Here is a 19,204-nt window from a genome sequence, read left to right as displayed (position 1 = left end):
TTAAAAAATCCTTTAAAATCCACATACTATTTTCCTTCATGCTTTGCTATATTTGTAATCAGCTTTCCAAAATTTAATAACATTTATACATCTTGGAGATCAATGTTTAAATTAAATTCAAAAAAATTTAAATGGCATCCCCCAAACTCATACCTGGAATTTTCACACATGCATATGTCTCCACCACTGCACTCCAACTGTGTCTGAAAACCAGCATATGAACTACAGCTGAACTAGCATCTGCTTAATAGACTGAACGAGTCATATGCATTTTTATACATCTCAAAGGAACTTAGGGCTGGTGGCAAATGACATTGTTACTCCCCCATCCCCAAATGATATTTAATATTTACCTGGGTTTAACAAATGTCCCTACATCTTTTATAACACTGAAGCTGGCACGCAGGGAAATCTGGCTGTGTTGATGTTATTAATGCATTATGAAATGTTGTTAGTGAATGAAAACATTGTCTCGTGAAACTACACAGGGGAAATCAGCACACTAACTTGAGATGGTAAAGAATACATGAAAGAAATAACTTACAAGGAAAATGTGATGTTAAATATTCAAATCTACATATTTAACAAGGGTCAAATTCCATTTAGTATTTAAAAGTTATATTTCCCAGTTGTTTGAACAATTTATATCATGATGAAAGTACAATTCAATTTGGTTCTTCTTCTACCTGCTTGAGGAAATGTATTTCTTAGGAGTAGGAAAATGAAACACCTCTGAGATCCTTTTATTTCTTTGAGGTATTTTTCTCCCAAATGTAACAACCACTTCTCCCCAAATGTCTAAGGTACTTTTGCAGCGTTTTATCCCCATCATATGATCACAAAAATCCCGCGAAACTATCTACTTTGATTACGCTGTACTTTAGGAAAAAAGCATTGTATGCAATATGTTGATACGAATCCTGTTTCTATCCCACTCCACCCCAAGCGAATCATGCAAAGAACACCGATATTTGGAAATAAATTATTTGTAAAAGGAAGGTTTAAAGAAGATTAAAAGGCATTATGGTTTCTTTTTCCAATTTGCCCTGGAGAATAAAAACCATAAAACATACATATTTCATTTACACTTTTGGAATCTGGAAACCACACATTACAAAAGATTAAAATGAAAGAACGGGGAGGGAGGAGAAAGGCAACTTCTCTGTGTGTTGCTGAAGAAAGTTGTTTTGTTTTGGCTTTCTGAGACATTTGGCAGCTAGAACAACTGGAAATATAAACCAGTCACCTTGCTATGTCTCAAAAAGAAGCTGGCAACAAATACTGGGACTTCCAAGGCACCTGGCCTACAATAGAATGTTTCAAGTAAATCAGCTTTATTTGCAGCTTCATAAGCAAGGGGGAGATTTGTATATGCTTTGCCATGCAGTGAGAAGAGATGAGCCATACTGCATACTCTTCTTGCCCATTCTGGAATTCACTCTTATTCAGGCATGCCAAAGTAACTTTTCCTTATATTTATATAAGGCCCCATTCTTTTCAAAATGCTTTATACTCATTTCATTACCTCATTTAATTATCCTGCCAAGCCTAGAGGCAGACAGTGATAGAATTAATCCTGCATTGAAACCACTGAGTATAAACCTTACTGGGTTGTGGTCCAAGATGGTAACATAGGAAGTTCCTAAATTAACCTCCTCCCATAGATACATCGAATCTACAGCTGTACATGAAACAATTCCCTATGAAAAATCCAGCTGAGTGACTCCTACACGTTGGAGGAACAGCAAAAAAACCCACATTGAAATGAATAAGAGAGACTGAGACACACTCCTGCCATAAAACCCACCCCATCACAGTGACATACAATAGGGAAGGAACTCCCAACTCCCAATTTCTCCTTTAGGAGAAAAGGGTTTTGACCCAACATCTAGTACCCCAACTTTTAAGACTTCCATCCAAGGCTCAAACCTCCAAAACATCTAGCCCTGAAAGCCAACAGGGCTGTGTCCACGAGATATACAACACTACAGCCAACAAAGAAACAGTTCCTAATGGATTCAAGAGGACTCACTTTGGTTCTCTACCTATAGCTTAGTACAGAGGAAAATGCCCATCTCCCAGCCTTTCCCTGAAAGAGGTCTATTTGAATACTTTAAAAGTTGCTGCCTGAGGGTCATGCTTCTAATTTAGCTCTAGGGACAGAATGCAATCCTCCCTGGAGATCAGGGAAGCCAATAGATTCCATCTCAGCATTCTCCCTGTTTATTTGCATATTTCAAAAGCTGCTCCCTGAGAGTTTGGTTTCTAATTAGCCTGCATGTAGGTGTTGACTGAGATCTTCCCCTTTGGGACACTAACAGGTATTAGCATACCATCAACTACTGGGAGCCACTAAAAAAAAGGAGGAGGCTTGGACAATCACAAAGGTTTGAGATACAACTAAGAGCTAGGGCTGGGCTGAATGATAAGCTTCATATCCCACATGAGACCATTCTTCAAGAATGGAAGAAGTGGCTGTTTCATCTAATTCACAGAAACCAACACAGAGAATCCGAGAAAATGAAGAAACAAAAAAATAAGTTCCAAACAAAAGAACAAGATAAAACTTCAGAAACATACTTTAATGAAATGAAGATAACTGATTTACCTGATAAAGAGTTCAAAGTACCATCATAAATTTGCTCACCAAAGTCAGGAGAACAACACATTAACAAAATGAGAATTTCAATAAAGAGAGAGAAAAATAAGGAATACCAAACAGAAATCACAGAGCTGAAGAATACAATAACCAAACTGAAAAATTCAATAGAAGGTCAGCAAAAGACTAGATCAAGTGGAAGAAAGGATCAATGGACTTGGAGACAGGGCAGTGGAATTCATGGAATCAGAGGCGCAAAAAGGAAAAAAGTGAAAAAGAGTTAAAATAGTGTAAGGTACATATGGGACATCATCAAACACATCAATATTTGCATTATATGGGTCCTGAAGAAGAAGAAAGAGAGAAGAAAGGGGCAAAAAGCTTATTCAAAGAAATAATGACTACACCTGAAACTAACAAAATATTGTAAATCTCTATACTTCAATTAAAAAAAAAGAAAGAAAAAGGAAAACAGTAGGACTAGATCACTTTAAAAAAAAAGAAGAAAAAGAAAAGAAAAGAAATAATGGCTGAAAAATTCCCTCTCCTAGGGAAAGAAACAGACATCCAGATCTATGAATCTTGGATGGTTCCAGATGAGATGAATCCAAACAGATCCACATAGAGACACATTAATATTAAACTGTCAAAGTTAAAGACAAGGAGAAAATCTTAAAAGCAGCAAGAGAAAAAACAAACTGTTACATACAAGGAAGCTCCATAAGAATTTCAGCAGATTCTTCAGCAGAAACTTTGTAGGCTGGGAGAGACTGGGATGATATATTCAAAGAGCTGAAAGAAAAAAACTCCTAAGCTAACTAAAAATACTCTACCCAGCAAAGTTGTCCTTCAAAATTGAAAGGGAATTAAGAGTTTTCCAGACAAGCAAAACGTAAAGAAGTTCATCACCTGGAGATGTCTTAGAAGATAAGTTAAAGGAAATTCTTCAAGCTGAAATGAAAGGATACTAATTAGGAATAGGAAAACATGGAAATATACATTTCATTAGTAAAGGTAAATATATAGTTAAATTTAGAATACTCTACTCTTTCATGGTGGTTGTCAAATCACTTATAAATGAAGGGTAAAAGACAAGAGTATTAAAAATGACTATAATGATAATAATTTTAATGGACTTACAAGATGAAAGATAAACTTGACATCAAAAACAAAAAGTGGAGGAACGTGCTCTTAAACCAAGATGGCGGAGTAGAAGGATGTGCTCCCACTCCCTCTTGCGAGAACACCAGAATCACAACTAGCTGCTGGACAATCATCAACAGGAAGACACTGGAACTCACCAAAAAAGATGCCCCACATCCAAAGACAAAGGAGAAGCCACAATTAGAAGGTAGGAGGGGCGCAATCATAGTAAAATCAAATCCCATAATTACTGGGTGGGTGACTCACAGACTGGAGAACACTTATACCACAGAAGTCCACACACTGGACTGAAGGTTCTGAGCCCCACATCAGGCTTCCCAACCTGGGAGTATGGCAATGGGAGGAGGAATTCCTAGAGAATCAGGCTTTGAAGCCTAGTGGGAATTGATTGCAGGATATTGACAGGACTGGGGTAAACAGAGACTCCACTCTTGGAGGGCACACACAAAGTAGTGTGCACATCAGGACCAAGGGGAAGGAGCAGTGATCCCAGGGGAGACGGAACCACACCTACCTGCTAGTGTGGGAGGGTCTACTGCAGAGGCGAGTGGGCGGGGGGAGCTGTGGCTCACCATGGGGACAAGGACACTGGCAGTAGAAGTTCTGGGAAGTACTCCTTGGCATGAGCCCTCCCAGAGTCTGTCATAAGCCCCAACAAAGAGCCCAGGTAGGCTCCAGTGTTGGGTTGCCTAAGGCAAAAGAATCAAAAGGGAGGGAAACCAGTCCCACCCATCAACAGTCAAGTGGATTAAACTTTTGCTGAGCTCTGCTCACCAGAGTAACAGTCAGCTCTACCCACCACCAGTCGCTCCCATCAGGAAACTTACACAAGCCTCTTAAATAACCTCATCCACCAGAGGGCAGACAGCAGAAGCAAGAAAAACTACAATCCTGCAGCCCGTGGAACAAAAACCACATTAACAGAAAGACAAGATGGAAAGGCAGAGGGCTATGTACCAGATGAAGGAACAAGATAAAACCCCAGAAAAACAACTAAATGAAGTGGAGATAGGCAACCTTCCATAAAAAGAATTCAGAATAATGATAGTGAAGATGATCCAGGACCTCAGAAAAAGAATGGAGGCAAAGATTGAGAACATGCAAGAAATGTTTCACAAAGACCTAGAAGAAGTAAAGAACAAACAAACAGAGATGAACAATACAATAACTGAAATGAAAAGTACACTAGAGGGAATCAACAGCAGAATAACTGAGGCAGAAGAACGGATAAGTGACCTGGAAGACAGAATGGTGGAATTCACTGCTGCAGAACACAAAAAGGAAAAAAGAATGAAAAGAAATGAAGACAGCCTAAGAGACCTCTGGGACAACATTAAATGCAACAACATTCACATTATAAAGGTCCCAGAAGGAGAAGAGAGAGGGAAAGGACCAGAGAAAATATTTGAAGAGATTATAGTCGAAAAGTTCCCTAACATGGGAAAGGAAACAGCCACCCAAGTCCAGGAACTGCAAATCACTGAAAGCAGCAAGGGAAAAACAAAAAATAACATACAAGGGAACTCCAATAAGGTTAAGAGCTGATTTCTCAGCAGAAACTCTACAAGCCAGAAGGGAGTGGCATGATATAATTAAAGTGATGAAAGGGAAGAACTTATAACAAAGATTACTCTACCCAGCAAGGATCTCATTCAGACTTGATGGAGAAATCGAAAGCTTTACAGACAAGCAAAAGCTAAGAGAATTCAGCACCACCAAACCAGCTCTACAAAAAATGCTAAAGGAACTTCTCTAGGTGGGAAACACAAGAGAAGAAAAGGATCTACTAAAACAAACCCAAAACAATTAAGAAAATGGTCATGGGAACATACATATCGATATTTACCTTAAACATGAATGGATTAAATGATCCAACCAAAAGACACAGGCTTGCTGACTGGATACAAAACAAGACCCATATATATGCTGTCTACAAGAGACCCACTACAGACCTTGGGACACATACAGATTGAAAGTGAGGGGAGGCAAAAAGATATTCCATGCAAATGGAAATTAAAAGAAAGCTGGAGTAGCTATATTCATATCACTTAAAATAGACTTTAAAATAAAGAATGTTACAAGAGACAAGGAGGACACTACATAATGATCAAGGGATCAATCCAAGAAGAAGATATAACAACTATAAATATATATGCACCCAACAGAGGAGCACGTCAATACATAAGGCAACTGCTAACAGCTATAAAAGAGGAAATCGACAGTAACACAGTAATAGTGGGGGACATTAACACCTCACTTACACCAATGGACAGATCAGTCAAAATGAAAATAAATAAGGAAACAGAAGCTTTAAATGACACAATAGACCAGATAGATTTAATTGATATTTATAGGACATTACATCCAAACACAGCATATCACACTTTCTTCTCAAGTGTGCATGGAACATTCTCCAGGATAGATCACATCTTGGGTCACAAATAAAGCCTCAGTAAATTTAAGAAAATTGAAATCATATCAAGCATCTTTTCTGACCACAACACTATGAGATCAGAAATGAATTACAGGGAAAAAAAGGTAAAAAACACAAACACATGGAGGATAAACAATATGTTACTAAACAACGAAGAGATCACTGAAGAAATCAAAGAGGAAATTTAAAAATACCTAGAGACAAATGACAATGAAAACACAATGATCCAAAACCTATGGGATGCAGCAAAAGCAGTTTTAAGAGGGAAGCTTATAGCTATACAAGCCTACCTTAAGAAACAAGAAAAATCTCAAATAAAAATCTAAACTTGCACCTAAAGGAATTAGAGAAAGAAGAACAAACAAAACCCAAAGTTACCAGAAGGAAAGAAATAATAAAGATCACAGCAGAAATAAATGAAGTAGAAACAAAGAAAACAATAGCAAAGATCAATAAAACTAAAAGCTTGTTCTATGAGAAGGTAAACAAAATTGATAAACCATTAGCCAGACTCATCAAGAAAAAGAGAGGACTCACATCAATAAAATTAAAAATGAAAAAGGAGAAGTTACAACAGACACTGCACAAATACGAAGCATCCTAACAGACTACTACAAGCAACTCTATGCCAATAAAATGGACAACGTGGAAGAAATGGACAAATTCTTAGAAAGGTATAATCTTCCAAGACCAAACCAGGAAGAAACAGAAAATATGAACAGACCAATCACAAGTAATGAAATTGAAACTGTGATTAAAAATCTATCAACAAACAAAAGGCCAGGACCAGATTGATTCACAGGTGAATTCTATCAAACATTTAGAGAAGAGCTAACACCCATCCTTCTCAAACTCTTCCAAAAAATTAGAGGAAGAACACTCCCAAACTCATTCTATGAGGCCACCATCACCGTGATACCAAAACCAGACAACGATACTACCACAAAAGAAAATTACAGACCAATATCCCTGATGAAAACAGATGCAAAAATCCTCAACAAATTACTAGCAAACAGAATCCAACAGTACATTAAAAGGATCATACACCATGATCAAGTGGGATTTATCCCAGGGATGCAAGGATTCTTCAATATATGAAAATCAATCAATGTGATACACTATACTAACAAATTGAAGAAAAACCATACGATCATCTCAATAGATGCAGAAAAAGTTTTTGACAACATTCAACACCCATTAATGATAAAAACTCTCCAGAAAGTGGGCATAGAGGGAAACTACCGCAACGTAATAAAGGCCATGTATGAGAAACCCACAGCAAACATCATTCTCAATGGTGAAAAAAAGAAAGCATTTCCTCTAAGATCAGGAAAAGGACAAGGATGTCCACTCTCACCACTATTATTCAACATAGTTTTGGAAGTTGTAGCCACAGCAATCAGAGAAGAAAAAGAAATAAAAGGAATACAAATTGGAAAAGAAGTAAAACTGTCACTGTTTGCAGATGACATGATACAATACATAGAGAATCCTAAAAATGCCACCAGAAAACTACTAGAGGTAATCAATGAATTTGGTAAAGTTGCAGGATACAAAATTAATGCACAGAAATCTCTTGCATTCCTATACACTAATGATGAAAAATCTGAAAGAGAAATTATGGAAACAGTCCCATTTACCATTTCAACAAAAAGAATAAAATACCTAGGAATAAACCTACTGAGGGAGACAAAAGACCTGTATGCAGAAAACTATAAGACACTGATGAAAAAAATTAAAGATGATATCAACAGATGGAGAGATATACCATGTTCTTGGATTGGAAGAATCAATATTGTGAAAATGACTATACTACCCAAAGCAATCTACAGATTCAATGCAATCCCTATCAAATTACCAATGGCATTTTTTTACAGAACTAGAACAAATCATCTTAAAATTTGTATGGAGACAACAAAGATCCCGAATAGCCAAAGCACTCTTTAGGGAAAAAATGCGGGGCTGGAGGAATCAGACTCCCTGACTTCAGACTATACTACAATGCTACAGTAATCAAGACAATATGGTACTGGCACAAAATTGGAAACATAGATCAATGGAATAAGATAGAAAGCCCAGAGATTAACCCACACACCTATGATCAACTAATCTATGACAAAGGAGGCAAAGATATAAAATGGAGAAAAGACAGCCTCTTCAATATGTGGTGATGGGAAAACTGGACAGCTACATGTAGAAAATGAAATTAGAACACTCTGTAACACCATACACAAAAATTAACTCAAAATGGATTTGAGACCTAAATGTAAGACCAGACACTATAAAACTCTTAGAGGAAAACATAGGAAGAACCCTCTTTGACATAAATCCCAGCAAGATCTTTTTTGATCCCCCTCCTAATGGAAAAAAAACCCAAAAATAAACAAATGGGACCTAATGAAACTTCAAAGCTTTTGCACAGCAAAGGAAACCATGAACAATATGAATAGACAACCTTCAGAAAGGGAGAAAATATTTGCAAACGAATCAACGGACAAAGGATTAATCTCCAAAATATATGGAGCTCATGCAGCTCCATATTAAAGAAACAAACAACCCAATCCAAAAATGGGCAAAAGACCTAAATAGACATTTCTCCAAAGAAGACATACAGATGGCCAAGAAGCAGATGAAAAGCTGCTGAACGTCACTACTTATTAGAGAAATGCAAATCAAAACTACAATGAGGTATCACCTCACACCAGTTAGAATGGGCATCATCAGAAAACCTACAAACAACAAATGCTGGAGTGGGTGTGGAGAAAAGGGAACCCTCTTGCACTGTGGTGGGAATGTGAATTGATACGGCCACTATGGAGAACAGTATGGAGGTTCCTTAAAAAACTAAAAGTAGAATTACCATATGACCCAGCAATCCCACTACTGGGCATATACCCAGAGAAAACCATAATTCAAAAAGACACATGCACCCCAATGTTCATTTCAGCACTATTTAAAATAGCCAGGTCATGGAAGCAACCTAAATGCCCATCGACAGACGAATGGATAAAGAAGAAGTGGTACATATATACAATGGAATATTACTCAGCCATAAAAAGGAATTAAATTGAATCATTTGTTGAGACTTGGATGGACCTAGAGACTGTCATACTGAGTGAAATAAGTGATAAAGAGAAAAACAAATATCGTATATTAACGCATGTATGTGGAACCTAGAAAAATGGTACAGAAGAACCAGTTTGCAGGGCAGAAGTTGAGACACAGATGTAGAGAACAAACGTATGGACACCAAGAGGGGAAAACCACAGAGGGGTGGTGATGGTGGTGTGCTGAATTGGGCGATTGGGATTGACATGTATACACTGATGTGTATAAAATTGATGACTAAAGAACCTGCAGTATAAACAAACAAACAAACAAAACAACTAATACTAAACTTTCTTTGGGTTATTTATATGAAATATGTTAATAGAAATTTTTCAGACATTACATGAAATTTCTAAAAATCTTATGTGTTCTGGTATTATAAGTCACAATTCTAGTTATTACTTTAAAATGTATATCTCAGAAATAACAATTCTTCGTCAATTGCATTATTATGAACTTTCATCAAATCTTTAACCGTGTTCATTTTTAAGTCTTTTGTCATTTACAGACATTTCTGGGTGTATTCTGATGCTTTTGCAAAAATGTTTCTATAAAAGGGTTTCATCTTCAAGTAATTCATGGAATAGTCTCTGACAAGTACAGGTTTCTGGTAAACGACTATACTGCTGAACTGAGTGAATAAGCATTTTCAGAACTCTAATGGAAAACTGATGAATTCATAAAAGTGCTAACAAAAGATCAAGATAAAAAAAAATTAATTACATGGGACTGAGTGGACTGATGAGGATGATTATAATTTTTGTGACTTTCTGTTTGAATAAAAAGAAAAAAATACCACAAGGACTCAGAGGCAAAAAGTATACAAATCTATTTTCAATGCAAAGTAAAGGACCTATTACAGTGGAAGATTACTGGACTGAATTTCAATATTATGACATAGTATTAGTGTCTTTCATGTTTGGTAACTGCAATCATTGTTACTTTTGTTGTGGTCATCCATTTACAATGCTTGGTGTCAGTTTATTTATCTCTTGTAAAAATAAAATATAGTGTGTGTGTGTGAAAAAAAAGTGGAGTAATGTGAGAGTAAAAATATAGAACATTGGTATGTTTGAACCTAAGTTATTATGAACTTAAAATGGACTGTTATAAACATAAGATGTTTTATATGAACATAATGGTAACCACAAAGTAACAACATATAATGGACACACAAAAGATAAAAAGAAAAGAATCTGAGCACACCACTACAGAAAATCATCAATTCTCAAAGGAAGAGAGAAAGAGAATAAGAAAGGGACAAAAGAATTACAAAAGAGCCGGAAAACAATGAACAGAATGTCAAGAGTAAATCCATACTTATCAATAATTACTTTAAATGTAATTTGACTAAATTCTCCAAAGAAAAGACATAAAGTGGATAAATGGATAAAAACACAATAGATGGTTCAACATGTGCAAATCAATCAATGTGCTCTACCACATCAACAAAAGAAAAGACAAAAACCACATGATCATCTCAATAAATGCAGAAAAGCATTTGATATAATTCAACATCCATTCATGATACAGACACTTATGAAAGTGGGTATAGAGGGAATGTATCTCAAAATAATAAAAGCTATTTAGGACAAACCCAGAGCCAATATAACACTCAGTGGTGAAAAGCTGAAAGCCTTCCTGCTAAAATATGGAAAAAGACAAGGATGCACACTCTCACGACTTCTCTTCAAAGTAGTATCGGAAGTCTTAGCCACAGCAATCAGATAAAAAAAGAAATAAAAGTTACTCAAATTGGTATGGAAGAGGTAAAATTGTCATGATACGCCGATGACATGATACTATAGGTAGAAAACCCTAAAGGCTACACACAAAAACTGCTAGAACTGATAAACGAATTCAGCAAGGTAGCAGGGTACAAGATTAACATACAGAAATTGGTTGCATTTCTTTACACTAACAATCAAATATTAGAAAGGGAATGTAAATAAATAATCTCTTTTAAAATCACATTAAAAAAAGTATTTAGGAATAAACCTCACTAAGCAGGTAAAAGAATTGTATGTTGAGAACTACAAAACATTAATAAAGGAAGTTGAAGATGATTCAAAGAAATGGAAAGATACCTCATGCTCTTGGATTGGAAGAATTTATATTGTTAACATGGCCATGTTACCCAAAGCAATCTAAAGATTTAATGCAATACCTGTTAAAATACCCACAACATTTTTCACAGAACTAGAACAAATGACCCTAAAATTTATATGGAGCCACGAAAGGCCCAGAATTGCCAAATCTTGAGGAAAAAGAACAAAGCTGGAGGCATAACCCTCCCCGACTTCAGACAATACTACAAAGTTAGAGTAATCAAAACAGCATGGTGTTGGCACAAAAACAGATATACGGATCATGGAACAGAATACAGAGCCCAGAAATAAACCCACACACCTATGGACAATTAATTTTTGACAAAGGAGCCAATAATATACAATAGGGAAAAGACAGTGTCTTCAGCAAGCGGGGTTGGGAAAGTTGGACAGCCCCATGGAAATCAATGAAGCAAGAACACATCTTCATGCCATACACAAAAGTAAACTCAAAATGGCTTAAAGACAAATATAAGACAAGAAACCATGAAACTCCTAGAAGAGAATATAGGCAAAATATTCTCTGACATAAATTGTACCAATGTTTTCTTAAGTCAGTCTCCCAAGGCAGTAGAAATAAAAGCAAAAATAAAGAAATGGGACCTAATCAAACTTATAAGCTTTTGCACAGCAAAGGAAACCATAAATGAAACAAAAAGACAACCTACAGATTGGGAGAAAATATTTACAAATGATGTGACCAACAAGGGCTTAATTTCCAAAATATACAAACAGCTCATACAATTCAACAACAACAAAAAAACAACCCAATCAAAAAAATGGGCAGAGACCTAAATAGACATTTCTCCAAAGAAGACATACAGTTGGCCAACAGACACATGTAAAGATGCTCAACATCTCTAATTATTAGAGAAATGCAAATCAAAACAACAATGAGGCACCACCTTATACCAGTCAGAATGGCATTATTAAGAAGTCTACAAGTAACAAATGCTGGAGAGGGTGTGGAAAAAAGGGAACCCTCTTACACTGTTGGTGGAAATGTAAATTTGTACAGCCACTATGGAAAACAGTATGGAGGTTTCCTAAAAAACTAAAAATAGAGCTGCCATATGATCCAGCAATCCCACTCCTGGGCATATACCCAGACAAACCTATAATTTGAAAAGATACATGCACCCCTATGTTCACAGAAACACTATTTACAATATCCAAGACACGGAAGCAACCTAAGTGTCTATTGACAGATGAATGGATAAAGAAGATGTGGTACATATATACAATGGAATATTATTCAACCATAAAAAAGAATGAAATAATGCCATTTGCAACAACATGGACACAAATAGAGGTTATCATAGTAAGTGAAGCAAGTCAGAAAGAGAAAGACAAATACCATCTATCATTTTTATGTGGCATCTAAAATACAATTCAAATGAACGTATCTATGAAACAAAAACAGACTCACAGACATAGAGGACAGACTTGTGGTTGCCAAGGGGGAGGAGGAATAGAGGAGGGAAGGATGGGGAGTTTGGGATCAACAAATACAAACTATTATATATAGGATGGATAAACAACAAGGTCTTATTGTATAGCACAGGAAACTATATTCAATATCCTGTGATAAATGATAATGGATAAGAATATGAAAAAATATATAAATATAAAACTGATCACTTTGCTGTACAGCAGAAATTAAACACAGCATTGTGCATCAACTATACTTCAATAAAATTTTTAAAAAAAACAAAGTATCACTTCATCTTTAAGGGTCCACAGAAACTGAAAATGAAGGGATGGACAAAGATATTTCATGCAAATGGAAACCCAAAGAAAGCAGGGGTAGTTATACTTATTTAAGAGAAAACAAATGGGAGACAAAGAAAGTCATTATATAATGATGAGTCAATTTAACAAGAGGATATAACATGTAAATATTTATGCACCCAACATAGGAGCATCTAAATATATAAAGTTAATATTAACAAACCTAAAGGGAGAAATAGACAGCAATTCAAAATAGTAGTGGGATAAAAAGCAAAAAAACAACAAAATATTAAGGGGCTTCTATATCCTAGTTTCAATAATGAATATATCATTCAGACAGAAAATCCATAAGGAAACATTGGACTTAAACTACCCATTAGACAAGATGTACCTAATACATATTTACAGAACACTCCATCCAACAACAGCAGAATATACTTTCTTCTCAAGTGCACATGGAACATTCTCCAGGATAGATAATATGTTAGGTCACAAAACAAGTCTTAATGAATTTGAGAAGTTTGAAATCAATCCAGCATCTTTTCCAACCACAATGGTATGAAACTAGAAATCAATGACAAGAAGAAAACTGGAAAATTCACAGATATGTCAAGATTTGGGGTGGTGAAGTATCTCATTGGCTCAAGAAGCTAAGGTCCATGACATTGGCAACTCTATGATCCTTGACAGCAAGAACTGTGGGGGGTCCTTAGTACCTGCAAGGACTGTTGGGATCCTCAGCAAGAAATCAGGGCAGGTTGTGGTGTACACATGCTTGAATGCAGGGTTGGCTGCAGGTGCCTGCATGATGGCAGGGGCTAGCTATAGGCACACCCACATTGGCAAGGGCCCGGAGCAGTGGCAGGGGCTAGGGGCAATTGTGGGTACACGAGCAGCTACAGGACTCATGTGGCTGTAGAGGCTAGTGCACAGTGGTGGGGTCCACCAACAGAAGTTGGTGTCACAGCATGTAGGTTTGAACTATAGGGGCTATCTTCAGGATAAGATGTAGCATGTAGGTTTGAACTATAGGGGCTATCTTCAGGCACAGGTAGTGGTACAGGCTTGGGTTAGGAGTCAGGACCGGCTCCCGGTACAGGGGCAGCTGTGAGGGCCTTGGTGGTCAGCGTGTACTCATGCGGCTGCAGGGGCTAGTCATGCGTGAGCACACAACAGCAGAGGATGGTACTGGGAGTTGGGGTCAGTGGTGTGCAGGTGCACAGCTACACAGGGTCCAGCTGCTTGAATGAGTGGAGGTGTAGGCCAGTGACAGGAGTTGGGATCAGGTCCTTTGTGCAGTGCCCTGAAAGGCTGGGGAAGCTGGTCACTCATTCTGTTCTCTATTTTCCTACAAAGAGAACTATCTCTGGCCAGGAAGTTCCCTCTTGGCTCTAAGCAGGGCCAGCCTGGGGGATGGAGTGATACAGGCAAAATGTGTTATTTGTGTGTGGTTATTTTCAGGTTATTTTGCTCCACTATGTGCTAAAGCTTCTTAAGTGGACTCCTGAGGTTTCCCAGTGCTATTTTCATTGAGATAGCTGTCTAATTGTTGTCTTTGTGGAGAGATGGAGGCTGGTATCTCCTACTCTGCCATCTTGGTGATATCACTTCCCTGAGCTATCTGAAATTCCATTATAATAACTTCACAAGCACACCATCTGCCTCAAGAACACTGAGTCCTTTTTTCTTCACTCTTTGTGGACCATCCTACCTATGATCAGAGGGTAAAAGAAGAATACATTAGAATGAAAAAAAAATGTTTTACAGAAGTAAAAGTGTTCAAAAAATTCAAAGGATTATACTAAGAAATGAGTTAATGAACACCACAATGCAAAACTTTTCCTCTCTTATTAAATACTATTGACTCTCTAAAATTACTGGTTTCATAGGTGTTAGGCTAGATCAGGTTGTTGAAAGAGAATAATTACTAATAGAGACTTCTTTTAGATTTTATGAGTAATAAAGGCAAATCATAGTTATCCCATATAAAAGTTTCGCTTCCTTCAGCTTGAAATATTTTCGGTTGTGTTTAAAAGTTCAAAAGAGTGTTTTCAGAAATTTAATAAAGGGAAACATATATACACACATATACTTTTTTCTTATACTGTGTAAATAACAATCTGTTGCCTTGTTGGAAGGTATTTTTATAGTTTCTGACTTTGTCACAAATCTTTCCCTTACTGACCAGTCTAGAGAGACAAAAAAAAGAAAAAAAAAAAAAATTTACTAAACTCTGAATGTATAACTAGAGTCATTCTCCACCCACCCCCTCCAACTCACTTATTGTATCTCATTGACCAGTATGATGATTGTATTGGCAATAAATATATTAGATGAATTTACTAGTTAATACACGAATACTGCAATTAGACATAAATAGGTTCACTAAAGCAAAACCATAGATTACCAAGGTTCCATAATGTAATTTCTTTTTAATTACAAGCAGAGACACTCTGTAAACGTGTGTTTTGTTCCATTTTTATCATTCAAAATTAAAGTAACCATGGTTTATACCTCATCCCTAAGCTGTTAAGTTAAACTATCATTGTGGGATTGTTTCTAGGTCTTTAGTCAGACTTAAAATGCAGTATCGCCGCACTCTAGAAGGTAGCACTGTGACATAATCCTAACACCTGTTTTATAGGTTAGTGTGAGAAAGAAATCGAGAGAGACTGGATCTCTATGGCATGGTGTGACATAATATGACAAATAGTAGATGAATCACGAACCATCCCACTAGTAGTTATTGAGCCTTTATTGTGTGGTCATCATTGTGCTGAGGGAGAAAAGAGAAATATAAAACAGTTTCTCCTCTTATGACTTACTTTTCTGTTAGAGACAAGTCTTGCCACTTTTACACAATAGGAAAAAGAAATTAACAGTACAAAATTAGAAAACATGAATCTTTTGTTTTCCTAGAAAGCACCATTATCTACTCCACTTTTAACACACCATGGGCTTATCACACATGCATATTTTTTGGGCTTAAGCATCTAGAGTGTAAAAGGAGAAGGATAGTCCAGACATGGGGAACAAAATGATCCAAAAACCCTGGGGTAGAAAGAAGCATAGACTTTTTAGAGAAACATGAAACAACCGGTGTGAGTGAAGTGGAGTTTTTGGTTAGTGGGAAGCAACTTAGCATGTGGGACAGGGAGTCAGAAAACCCTAAAACTCAGCTGAGGCATATGGTCACGATTCAGTGATCTGTAGGGAGTCCTGCCCCCTTCCCTCTGCTTTCAGAGCAGAGGTATCATCTGATAAATTACGGCCTGCTGAGAGTCTTCATGATGTGATTTTGTGGTGCACGGTGCCCTTCAGGCTGTTATGTTCATCCTGAAGTGACCTGACTCTGTTTTATGTCCCTTTATGGTATAATAGAAAACCCCCTATTTAGCAAAAAATGCCCTGTGTATAAAAACCTTCAGGGCAGCCAGCCATGGGCAGGGGGACTCAGTGGATCTCTCTGGAGATGAGCAGAGGTTACCAGTCTCTAGGACCCCTTTCCAAAGCTGGGATGTCAGTAGGGGAGAGGAAGCAAGGACATACTCCTGACATACCCAGCCAGTTTAACCAGCAAAAGGAGAAATTAAATGGTACTACACAAAAGTAATGCACTAAATCTATGTACCTCTAATATGGCTAAAGTTTAGTATTAGGACTCTAATTATCTCTCATCTGGAATACTCCACAAGCTCCCTAGTTGATCTAAATGTCTCCTGTAACCCATTCTCTACATTATAGCTAGAGCTATGCAGTTACTTATTCAAAATATATTTCGCATGTGCCTCCCAAAATACAGAATTGCCTGTGCCACTTCCTTTCTATTGCTCCTGTTTAGCTTTGAGAAAATTGATGGTATCCAATGCTCAACTCAAAAACCTATAATCTGGCAAGTCTATTTATGGAAAAAAATGACTTGAAAATAAAACTTTCTTAGAAAATCAAGGACTTATATATCCCCACAAAAAGTATCACTTCATATCAAACCCACACATCAGAGAAACCAGTAAGCAAAACTTAACTGCTACAACTGCTCCCTCAGCCCTAACAGGGTCTGCCCTGTAAAGGTTGCATATGGAAGTAGAGACACACAATCATCTTGGAAGAAACTTCCAGTTGTTGCCAACTAATTTAATTTTTACTTTATATTGGGATATAGTTTGATTTACAACATTATGTTAGTTTCAGGTGTACAGCAAAGTGGTTCAGTTATATATATACATATATCCATTCTTTTTCAGGTTCTTTTACCATATAGGTGATGACAGAAGACTGAATAGAGTTTCCTGTGCTGTACAATAGGTTTTTGTTGATTATCTATTTTATATATAGAAGTGTGTATATGTTAATCCCACATGCCTAATTTATCTTGAGGGCTCCTTTCTGTGGAGTTTATTTTTTTTTTAATTAATTTATTTTATTTATTTATTTTTGGCTGTGTTGGTCTTTGTTGCTGCGTGCTGGCTTTCTCTAGCTGAGGCGAGCGGGGTCTACTCTTCCTTGTGGTGTGTGGGCTTCTCATTGCGGTGGCTTCTCTTGTTGTGGAGCATGGGCTCTAGGCACATGGGCTTCAGTAGTTGTGGCTTGTGGGCTCTAGAACGCAGGCTCCGTAGTTGTGGCGCATGGGCTTAGTTGCTCCGTGGCATGTGGGATATTCCCAGACCAGGGATTGAACCCGTGTCTCCTACATCGGCAGGCGGATTCTTAACCACTGAGCCACCAGGGAAGTCCCTCTGTGGAGTTTTGATGAGATGTTTAGGAGGCCTTGCCAAAGACCTTGTTTCCACTGTTCTGCACACACATTTGTGAAGCTCAATAGTAGGGGGGAGAAAAAGATGGGAATATTGTTATAGAATCCCTAAGCTTCCAGGAAAGAAATGGTTCAAGACCCCACCCTTTCCTTCTTAAGATTTCAGAGATATTAGACTAGTTTTGATGGGCTGAGGTAGTCTCAAATGAAATTTACTGATAGCAAAGGTTTTGAAAAATCAATGAAGAACTCCAAAAACTACTGAGAGGAAAATTCATTTTAAGGAGAAGAACGATTTTAATCGAGGAAAATATATGGGATATTTCGTTCCTAAAATTTGTGGCTTTTCTCACGAACTCCTTGTGACTGATCCTGTCTGGCCCATGGGCCTAGTGCAGAAACAGTGCATGTGAAGGTAAAGACCTATATTAGCAAGAGTGGTAAACTTGGAGATCCAGCGTTGTTGTGCAGCAACACCCAAGGCTCTGGATACCACAGGAAGAGAGAGTCCTTTTCTCTCCAGCACACTGAGAAACTACTTTTTCAGTCACCACCATGTCTCCTACAGCTGCCGAGGGCTGAGCAAGAATTCCGGGGCACGAGGTTTGGGGGCTGATATGTGTTTTCACTGCAGAGCTGCTGCAGCTGACAAACCATGCAAAAGCTCGCTGGATCCCTTGGATATGGTGGCAAATTGATGGAATATGAATTAAAGACAGGAGGTATATAGGTGGTATGTCTCCACAGCGATTTAATTTGATGATTAAAGACATGTCCCCCTAATTTGTTTCCTAAACAGATAAAGGTATACTTTTTTTACAAAGGCACACTAACCACCTGTGAATGCCAGGGCATTAAAGAACCAAGAAGGCCGCCTCTGCTAGCAAGAAACTAATTGACGAGTAGTGCAAATTCCCTGATTCTATCCTCCTTCCCAATCTCTGCTCCTGCTGGAAGCCCATCCCCTCTCTGTGTTCTCAGTCTAAACTCTGACCACAGAAGTTTATCATGAGCCTTACTTTGGCTTCCCCCAGAAATTTTGTTTGACACAAAATTTGAGTACAGGTAGTTCACTGAGAGGTGAGGGTAACAGAATGAGGAGAGACAAGAAAGGGAAGACGGCCTATAGAAGGCATTTGGTCAAGTCACCTACCACTGTGGGTGACCAGAGCTTAATAACCCTGTTGGGGCAAACCTGAGAACCAGTATAAATTAGGTTCCTCAGAATTTTCTCTTAAAAAGAATAAGGGATCTGGGTTTTGTTTCTCCAGCTCCCATTAGTCATTGGATGAGGGTTGCTTCATGGA

General features: G+C 37.6%; 1 protein-coding gene across 1 annotated transcript in view; it reads right to left on the bottom strand.

The window, feature by feature from the left end:
* Positions 1 to 19,204, bottom strand: part of NAALADL2 (N-acetylated alpha-linked acidic dipeptidase like 2) — a 1,061,651-nt gene that overhangs the window by 106,137 nt on the left and 936,310 nt on the right. The gene's annotated exons all lie outside the window — the stretch shown is intronic.

This window comes from Orcinus orca, chromosome 5 (assembly GCF_937001465.1).
Source record: "Orcinus orca chromosome 5, mOrcOrc1.1, whole genome shotgun sequence".
Taxonomy (NCBI): domain Eukaryota; kingdom Metazoa; phylum Chordata; class Mammalia; order Artiodactyla; family Delphinidae; genus Orcinus; species Orcinus orca.
The sequence above is the reverse complement of the archived record's forward strand: the minus strand, read 5'-3'. Positions and strand labels throughout refer to the sequence as shown.